We start from the raw sequence: 10,409 nt of genomic DNA, 5'->3' as shown, positions 1-10,409 counted from the left end.
TTTTCCCAGTCAGAAAGGGAAGCAGAGAGAAAATTGTTGAGTTGGCTCCTTCAGAACAGCTTGGCCTAGCCACTAGCTCTGGTTCACTGTTGTGGCCTTGCTCAGGTTGGGGGTATTTTAATTATTTGGGGAGGTCCCAGGGTGTTTGGGGGAGATTATGAGGCTGTTCCCTTTTGAGATAAAAACTAAGAAATGCAGGACTAGAGAATTTTTTTTAGAAATCTGGGATTTAGACATTTTATTTGAAGCAAAGGGGGGGGGGGCAGCTGAGATTCTGAGAAGGTTTTTGTTTGCAAGAAGCAACATTGTTTGATCTGTCATTGTACCAAAGGGGGGAGATGGTTGTCTATAAAGGAGGCTGAAGACTAAATGCAGCCAATGAGGATGGGATTTGAACCCATGCATGCAGAGCACAATGGATTAGCAATCCATCACCTTAACCACTCGGCCACCTCATCTGAGCTATCAAGAAGTGGACAGGAGGAGAAATCTAAGGCCAGCAGAGAGAGGGACACTAGGGAGTTTTTAAATACTAAGCGTAAGCAGGGGCTGAATGAGCTCCCCCCTCACATTTAGTGAGGAGCTGGGGGAAGACTTCAGGAACAGACCGTGTTTGCACAGACACCCCTGCTCTGCCTAGCTATGCAGCATGATGGGGCTGCTTCCCCAAAATGACCAGTTTGGGATGGTGGTGGGTTGCAAATCACTTTAGCATTGAGTGCAATGAAATGTTATTCTCCTTCCTGTACGAGTGAAGGGCAGCGGAACGTACCTAGGCCGTCCTGACGGAGGGGTGGGTGGGTGAGGAATCGCTTTCATTGGACGGCAGAGAAGTGATTGAGGACGTCACCCTAACCCAGTGGTCCCCAAACATTTCACACTGCGCCCTCATATCCATGGCTGTGGCCCCTTGGAAGCCGCGGTCGAGAACCAGGGCTGGGAGTGGGGCCGTTGCTTGCTGGGGAGAGGGGTGCGGACAAGGGTAAGGGGGTCGAGGCCGGGCTGGGAGCCACGGGCCCAGGCTGAGGGTGGGGTTGGGGAAGAGCTAGGACAGAGTGGGGCTGAGTGGGGCTCCCTCCCTGCTCTCCATGGGGGCTGGCTCAGGCCCTGAGGTGCCCCCATGAATCTTCCTCTGTGTCCCCCTAGGAGTCACGCCCCACATTTTGGGGTCCGCTGCCCTAAACTGACCCCTAGTCACTAAGCAGGGGCTAGTGATGCTAAAGCCTAGGGACAGGGAGCTTTGCCAGAGTGGAGCCTGTAGGTCACATGCTGGGGGGCTGTGACGGGCACACAGGCTCCGTGCTCTGGAACAGCTCGGAGTCAAACCCAGGCAGGAGCCTCCTCAGTGTGACACCCCCAGGGGACGCCCTCACTGGGAGAAGCCTCCTTGGCTTCAGCCCCTCCTGGGATTGACCTTGGACCTTTCAGCCCCCCTGGTCCACACCAGGAGCTTCCTGCAGTGAGTCCACCTGAATCGGACACCTCGGAAAGCCTCACCCCCCCGAAGGGGAGTCCTGCACCCCAACTTCCACAGTCACCAGTGACTCTCAGCCAGCGCTGTACAACAGAAGGTTTGTTAGGGGTCTGGGATCCAGCCTGGGAAAGTTCTGTGTTCGCACAGGAAGCAGGAAGATTCAGCAACGTCCATCTTGGGGAGACCCCGAACTCAGAGCCTGGGCTCTCCCCTCGAGTCCCCAACCCAGCAGACTCCTTGCTCCCAACAGCCCGACTCAGCCAGGCCCTTTGCCCCTCGTCTGTCCTCTGTCCTGTTTCCCTGGCAACCTGCTCAGCTGGCCTCCAGCTCGTTCTTTGTTCTCCGACTCCTCCCGGCCAGCTGGCCTCTTGCAGCAGGTGCGCCCCGGCCATCGGTTGCTAGGAGACAGAATTTGTGGCCATTGTCTGGGCCCAGGCAGCTCGACAGCAGCCACACCTGCCCTTTGGGGGTCTCTGCCAAGATTTAACCCCCTTGTCCCACCACCGAGATCCGTGGTCCCAAAACACTTCAGGGTCATGCCCCCCACCCCGTCCATGCTCCCCCCGAGTCGTGGCTGGGTGTGGGGCCGCAGCTAACGGGGAAGGGACACAGGCAGGGGTAAGGGGGCTGAGGCAGGGGCCAGAGCTGGGGCTGGAGCCAAGAGTGGAGCTGAGTGGCTCCTCCTCCCCACCCCAATGGGGACTGGCCCGGGCCCAGCTGCATCCCCCTGAATGTTACTCCATTCCCCCTGGCAGGGTGCACCCCACATTTTGGACCTTTAACCTAGATAATCGTGCAACAAATAGGGGAAACTGAGGTACACACACGATGCAAACAAAACATCCAGAAAATTCCCACTTCGTCACAGGGGTGTCAGTGGGGTCGGAGCTGGGCAGCAGCACAGGGAAGTGGGGAGGTTAAACTGCAAAACATTCCCCTGTGTTCCCGCAAAAGCCTCTCGTTTATCCCCTAACCCCCTCCCCATGAAAATCTCCACCCCTGCCCTGGCCCACACAGACCCCCTCACTCCAATGCAGATTTTTAACTTTTCTTACTTGTCCTTGGCCTTCCACAAACATTGTTCCCATCAAAATGATCCAGGGCTTTTACAATGAGAATGAGAAAACAAACTAAATCAAACCCAAAGAAACCGCTATCGACCTCCCCACCACACACAGTTTGGGTCTGAATTTTTCTACTGAAATGTTGAGGCAATAAAACTCTCACTGCTCTTGTCCAGAAACAAACCTAAGCCCCCCATGTAGTACCTGGGGCATCTATGGGTACGTCTACACTACGGGACTATTCCGAATTTGCATAAACCGGTTTTGTAAAACAGATTTTATAAAATCGAGTGTGCGCGGCCACACTAAACACATTAAATCGGTAGTGTGCGTCCATGGTCCGAGGCTAGCGTCGATTTCTGGAGCGTTGCACTGTGGGTAGCTATCCCGTAGCTATCCCATAGTTCCCGCAGCCTCCCCCGCCCCTTGGCATTTCCGGGTTGAGATCCCAGTGCCTGATGGGGCAAAAATCATTGTCGCGTGTGGTTCTGGGTACAGCCTCACCCCTCCCTCCCTGAGCAGCAGACAACCGTTTCGCGCCTTTTTTTGCTTGGTGAACTGTGCAGACGCCATAGCACAGCAAGCATGGACCCTGCTCAGCTCCATACCGCAATCGTGAATGTTTTAAACACCTCGCGCACTCTCGTGCAGTCTATGGTGAACCAGGACCTTCAATCCGAGGCGAGGAGGAGGCGGATACGGCAGCGCGGCGATGACAGTGATGAGGACGTAGACACAGAATTCTCTCAAACCGCGGGCCCCTGCGCTTTGGAGATCCTGATGGTAATGGGGCAGATTCTATCCATTGAATGCCGATTTTGGGCCCGGGAAACAAGCACTGACTGGTGGGACCGCATTGTGTTGCAGGTGTGGGACGATTCCCAGTGGCTGCGAAACTTTCGCATGCGTAAGGGCACTTTCATGGAACTTTGTGACTTGCTTGCCCCTGCCCTGAAACGCCATAATACCAAGATGAGAGCAGCCCTCACAGTAGAGAAGCGAGTGGCGATAGCCTTGTGGAAGCTTGCAACGCCAGACAGCTACCGGTGAGTCGGGAATCAATTTGGAGTTGGAAAATCTACTGTGGGGGCTGCTGTGATGCAAGTAGCCAAAGCAATCACTAAGCTGCTGCTACGAAAGGTTGTGACTCTGGGAAACGTGCAGGCCATAGTGGATGGCTTTGCTGCAATGGGATTCCCTAACTGTGGTGGGGCGATAGATGGAACCCATATCCCTATCTTGGCACCGCAGCGCCAGGGCACCCAGTACGTAAACCGGAAGGGGTACTTTTCAATGGTGCTGCAAGCACTGGTAGATCACAAGGGACGTTTCACAAACATCCACGTGGGATGGCCAGGGAGGGTTCATGACGCTCGCGTCTTCAGAAGCACTACTCTGTTTAAACGGCTGCAGCAAGGGAATTACTTCCCAGACCAGAAAATAACAGTTGGGGATGTTGAAATGCCTGTCGTTATCCTGGGGGACCCAGCCTACCCCTTGATGCCATGGCTCATGAAGCCATACACAGACAGCCTGGACAGTGGTCAGGATCTGTTCAATTACAGGCTGAGCAAGTGCAGAATGGTGGTGGAATGTGCATTTGGCCGTTTAAAGGCGCGCTGGCGGACATTACTGACTCGCTCAGACCTCAGCCAAACCAATGTCCCCTATGTTATTACTGCTTGCTGTATTCTCCACAATCTCTGTGAGAGTAAGGGGGAGACCTTTATGGCGGGGTGGGAGGCTGAGGCAAATCACCTGGCCGCTGATTACGCGCAGCCAGACACCAGGGAGATTAGAAGAGCACACCAGGAAGCGGTGCGCATCAGAGAAGCTTTGAAAACGAGCTTCATCAATGGCCAGGGTACAGTGTGACTGCTGTGTTTGTTGATGAACACCCAACCCCCTTGATTGACTCAGTCCCTGTAAGCAACTCCCCCACCCCCTTCGAGTACAGCTTACTTATGCAAATAAAGTCACTCTCATTTAAAAAGCATGAATTCTTTATTGATTCCTTATAAAAAGAGGGAGAGAAGTAAGGGTGTGGTTTGGGAGGAGGATAGGAGGGATGGAGAAGGCCATTAAAAAAAAATTCACAGTAACGACAGCCTTCTGGTTGGGCTGTCCACGGGGGTGGAGTGGGCGGGTGCACGGAGCCTCCCCCCACGCGTTCTTACACGTCTGGGTGAGGAGGATGTGGAACAAGGTGAGGGTTGAGGGTGGTTATACAGGGGCTGCAGCGGCACTCTGTGATCATGCTGCCTTTCCTGAAGCTCCACAAGACGCCGGAGCATGTCAGTTTGATCACGCAGCAGCCCCAGAGTTGCATCCCGCCACCGCTGATCTTCCTGCCGCCACCGCTGATTTTCCTGCCGGTCTTCCTGCCGCCACCTCTCATCTCGGTTGTCCCTCCTGTCCTCACGTTCATCCCTCCTGTCCTCACGTTCACTGGCCTCTTTCCTGTAATTTGAAACCACGTCCTTCCACTCATTCAGATGAGCTCTTTCATTGCGTGTAACTTCCATAATATCCGAGAACATCTCATCTCGCATCTTCTTTTTCCTCCGCCTTATCTGTGCTAGCCTTTGGGATGGAGGAGGGATGGTTGAAAAATTTGCAGCTGCATGAGGGAGATAAATATTTAGAAAGATACATTTTACAGAACAATGATTATACTCTTTCACAGTGAAAAGAAGTATTCACCTAGCACATGTGATTTCCCTACAAGGTCGCATTTTTAATCTTAATAGTGAGTGCCTGCAGCTCTGGAGTTACAGATCTCACAGACACAGGTCCAGGCATCAGAATTCAGCTTGCATGCGGCCATGGTAAGCCACTGTCTTTCTGCTTCTGTAGTGATGTACCCCTCCCCCCCAACGCATGGCTAATACCACGCTAGCTCCCTGCTAATCAACAACCTTCCCCCCCCCCACCCACTGCGTGGCTGGTAGCTTGGGGAAGATCGCCGGTGACCAAACACAGAAAAGATCATAGGCATTTCACTCCTCCCCTCCCCCCGCTTCGCTACGTGCAGGAAAGTTTTTTTTTAAGCTGATGCAGTCCACGAACCCAGTAGAAAAATGGCCACCCCCCTTACTTAAATTCCTGATTTTTAACCAGGTTATCCTGAACGATATCACTTTGCTGAGGATAACAGAACAAGATAAAGAACGGATGCTTCTTGAACGCCAGCAGTCACCGGGACCATACGCTGCTATGCTTTGCCACGCAATGATACCTGATTACTTGCTACATGCATGGCGTGGTAAAGTGTCCTACCACGGTGGGCGGAACAAGGCTGCCTTGCCCAGAAACCTTCTGCAAAGGCTTCTGGAGTACCTACAGGAGCGCTTCATCGAGATGTCCCTGGAGGATTTCCTCTCAATCCCCGGACATGTTAACAAACTTTTCTAAGTAACAATACTGTCTGCGAATGCATCCCAAGTCCTCAGGGCAAATCAATCATTAAAAAACGCTTGCTTAAAAAACAATGTTTGCTATTTACAAAGGTACACTCACCAGAGGTCCCTTCCATGGCGTCATTGTCTGGGATAGTTGTTTGTGAGGGGGGCTGGGAGGAGGGTACGTCCGTCAGGGTGATAAAAAGCTCCTGGCTGTTGGGGCTCACGGAGTGCTGTGTGCTCTCTGCTAGGTCGTCCTCCTCTTCTTCATCGTCCTCTTCCCCGTCTGCATAATCCTCTGCCATGGCAGAGATTACAACCCCCACCTTGGAATCCACGATCAGGGGTGGGGTAATTGTGGCGCAGCCCCCTAAAATTGCATGCAGCTCAGCATAGAAGCGGCATGTTTTTCGACCTGCCCCGGACCTTCCGTTTGCTTCTTTGGTTTTCTGGTATGCTTGTCTGAGCTCCTTAACTTTCACTCTGCACTGCACTGAGTCCCTGCTGTGGCCTTTATCCGTCATAGCCTTAGAAATTCTTTCAAATACTTTTTCATTTCGTCTTTTGGAACGCAGTTCTGTTAGCACTGAATCCTCTCCCCATATAGCGATCAGATCCAGTACCTCCCGAGCGGTCCATGCTGGGGCTCTTTTTCGATTCTCAGGAGACTGCATTGTTAACTGGGTGTGCTGATGAGCTGTGCGTGGCACCTGTGATGATGAGCTCTCCACGCTGGGGAAGCAGGAAATGAATTTCAAAAGTTCGCGGGGCTTTTCCTGTCTACCTGGCCAGTGCATCCAAGTTCAGAATGCTGTCCAGAGCGGTCAGTGGTGCACTGTGGGATAGCTCCCGGAGGCCAATACCGTCGATTTGCGGCCACACTAATCCTATTCCGATATCTTAATCCCGATATTAGTGCTACTCCTCTCGTCGGGGAGGAGTACAGAAACCGATTTAAAGAGCCATTAAAATCGATATAAGGTGCCTCCTAGTGTGGACGGTTGAGGCGTTAAATCGGTTTTACGCTCCTAAAACCGATTTAAACGCCTAGTGTAGACCAGGCCCTAGTCTCAGCTGACAGTTCTAAAGCCAGCAGATACCTGGTCAGTTCTGACAGATCCTTCCCTCAGCCCCGATCCTGCCATGTGAGCCAGCCACCTGCAAACACCATCTCCCCAAAGTCAGGACTTAGCCCTTGGGAATCTGAAGCCACCAGCCTCTCTCCCTCTCCTCCCATCTACATGCTAGTCTGCTACTTGGTCACCACCACCTCTCCCCATGCTTGTTTCCTTTCCACTTTGGACATGCTCCCACCCAGCTGGAAGCTCCCTCTGCCAGCCTGACCTGCTCCCTCTTTCCCTGCTCCCCCTGACATTCCTGTCCTACTGGTGACCTCTGTTCCTTGAGCTGAACTCCAGTGTCTTTAGCTGCTCTAGCTTAATGGCCCCAGTAGTCACAGAGCCACCTGCAGCTTCTCTGGCTACAGCCATGGGGCCAGTTCCCAGAGGCCAGCCTTAGCCAGCTGCAGCTACTAGCCGCAGGAGGGGTGGGAATGCCAGGGCTGAGCATGCTTGAACCTTGCAACGGCAGCACTAGGGACTCTAAATCCTCAGCCCTGGCCCTAGGCAGCTGCAGACTCTGGACTTAGGCACTTCCCTCCTCTAGGCCATGGCTTTAAATACCTGAGATTCCCATCACCTGCAGCAGAGGCCACCAATTCCCACGCCCCCCTCAGCCAGCACCTAGTCGTGCAGAAAGTGCAGCCTGAGTGATTTTGGAGGCTGGGGTGGCAGGAGGTTCCCATCCCTGAGCAGCAGCTCTGCAGCAAGCTCACGTGCTTCCCAGTTGGGACATTAGCCGTTACTGACAAGGCTTGTCTGTGCTCTTTTTTTAATCTCATTGTTAGGTGTGAGAAGTATGAACTGTTCAATAGGTTCAATTAGTTGGTTAATAAGATGTTTATGAAGTAAATCACTGGCTTTAAAATAAGGTCCAATCTGGAGCATATGAACTATTGACCCCTGGACTCCATCTCTGAGAGGGGACTTGTTTACCATCAGGACACAGGCTCAAACCAGTCCAAACCGGTTTTTCCCGCCAAAACCAGCCCTCAGCGTTCCATCTCCTCAGCACTTTTCCCACCACAAAAGTGATATAAGGACGTGCTCAGCGCCTGCGCGGGGCCGCCCCCCCCAGCGACGGCCCCTCCACGGTCGGGTCTTCCCAGCGCTCCCGAGCCGGAGAGTGACGAGCCCCCTGGGTCCCGCCGTGAGACTGAGGAACAGGAGGCCTGTCACCCCCATTCCTGCCGTCCTGCATCCCTGGTGTCCAGCCTCCCACGGAGCCCCCCGGGGAGTGAGAGACCCGGGGGGGGGCACTGGGGCTGGGCAGGAAAGTGACTCTGCCCCGGGGAACCTGGGAGAAGCCTCAGAGCTGCCTCAGCCCCAGTGGAGCTGCAGCAGGATCTGCCCCCGGCACCGCTGGGATTTGGGGGGCAGAGACTGGGGCCTGGCGGGGGGGATCCCCTGTGGTGTGGGGGGAGATGGGGGGTGTCAGGCAGGGAGGGGAGAAGCTGGAGTTGTAGGGGGGGAAGGTCGGTGGAACGCGGGGTGGGTGGGTGTTGAACTGTCTCTGTACAGCCAGGAAATTCCCGGGGGGGGGGGAGTGGCGGGCGGGGGAAGTGGGGAGGGGGGTTAATTGGATCCTGTCCCTGTTTGTGCCACTTGCCTCTCGCCCCTGATTCAAATTCTCTCTAGTTCTGCCCCTTTTCTCTCTCAGTATCTCACACGGGGCTATAAAATCTGGGGCGATTTCCCCCCTTTCCCCTCCAATGATCAGCTCTCCCGTCTCCCCCGATTTCCCCCGTTCTCCCCATGAGTCTCAAACGTCAGTTTAAAATCTTCTCTAGTGAGGGGCATTTTCCCACCCATTTGATCTGCAGCGATTTGTCCTTGTGTAGGTGGGAAATTGTTGCCCTGAGTCATTCCCCAGCACATGGCTGCCCCTGGAGTGGGGGTGGGATGGCTCAGTGGTTGGAGCACTGGCCTGCTAAACCCAGGGCTGGGAGCTGACTCCTTGCGGGGGCCATTTGGGGATTTAGTTGGGGATTGGTCGTGCTTTGAGCAGAGGGTTGGACTAGACACCTCCTGAGGTCCCTTCCAGCCCTGATAGTCTATGAGATGCCTGTTCTCTGCCAGGGCAGGGAAGGGAGGTGCACGTGTCCCCCATGGGGACTGCCCAGACCCCCGTTTCCCAATCCCAGTTGTTGCCTTTAACTACCAACACAGTTGCCCCCAACCATCAGTTGCCAGTCACCCGCCCGTCCCCCACTGCTGCCCCCTTCCTTTATCCAGGGACCTTTCAGCTCCCCCTCCCCCTCCCTTGCCCTTTTAATCAGCTCCTCAAAGGGCTCCCTGCTGCCCATGGCAATGGTGGGGGTGGGGGAACCATTACTTTGTGTTTATGTATTGGACAGTCGTATAAAATCCAGTCCAACAGTCCCCCTTTTCCACTAGTTCGTTAACAGCAACATAAAATCCCCTCAGATCTTGGTGTTTTTCTCTCATGTTACCAAATACGCAGTTTGTGACACATTTTCTTTGCAAATCTCAAAGATTCATATAAAATCACCTAAACGTTTGCCTCACTGCTCTCTAGTTTTCTGTTTCTAATTGAATATGCCCTGAGATTTCCCCGTCTCTCTAATTATAAAATACCAAGAAAATCTCAGATTTACACCTTTTCTCAGATTCTTGAACCTGGATATAAAATGTTTGCAAATGTTGCCCATTTCCTCTTTATTCATTTATCAAATATTGATGTGAAACACTCAGATTTTACCTCCTATCAACAACTGATATAAAATCCCTCTGATTTTCCACTTTCCTCTCTATAATTTGCAAAATGGCTCCACTTTCTATCCACTTCTCAGGCACTGTGAGGTAACAGTGTTGCTGGGTGGGGGTGGGGCTGTGGGGGGAGATAGCAGCTGAAGGGGTACCCTAGTGAGGGTTGGTGGGTTCTGGAGATTTGGAGTTTCAGGGGGTGGTTGTGATGTGCCCAGCCCTGAGGCTGTGGGTCCTGGAGGTGGGTATTGCTGGGGGCCGTTGGCTGCAGAACAGCCGGGGTGGGCGTCTCTTGGGGAGGCGGGACAGGGGGTTAGAGGGAGCCTGGTACTGTGCCAGGGGCTCTGTCTGGGCTTCCCCCGCAGACTCCTGGGATCGCTGCCGTGCCCAGTGCACAGAGCTGGGGGAGGGGATCCCTGGCACTAGGTCAGGGGATGCCAGGGAAGCAGAGTGAGGGGTCCTGCTGGGTGGAGGAGGGGGTCCCAGGCAAATGGCAGGGCAGATCCTGCTGGGGGGGGGAGTCCTAGGCAGGCAGTGAGGTACGGAGTTCCCAGTGGGGGTCCCTTTTGGGGGGTCTCTGGCTGTTGGGGTGTCTTGGTGGGGGGAACCCTTTGGGATTCCCAAC

The 10,409-nt window shown here is 53.9% G+C and overlaps 1 non-coding gene across 1 annotated transcript; it reads right to left on the bottom strand.

The window, feature by feature from the left end:
• Positions 1–376: 376 nt before the first annotated feature.
• Positions 377–458, bottom strand: TRNAS-GCU. Its single transcript has one exon. It is a non-coding gene; the product is annotated as a tRNA-Ser (tRNA).
• Positions 459–10,409: the final 9,951 nt, after the last annotated feature.

The sequence above is a fragment of the Mauremys mutica genome, chromosome 26 (assembly GCF_020497125.1).
Source record: "Mauremys mutica isolate MM-2020 ecotype Southern chromosome 26, ASM2049712v1, whole genome shotgun sequence".
NCBI classification, from domain to species: Eukaryota; Metazoa; Chordata; order Testudines; family Geoemydidae; genus Mauremys; species Mauremys mutica.
This window is presented reverse-complemented; position numbering and strand designations above follow the sequence as displayed.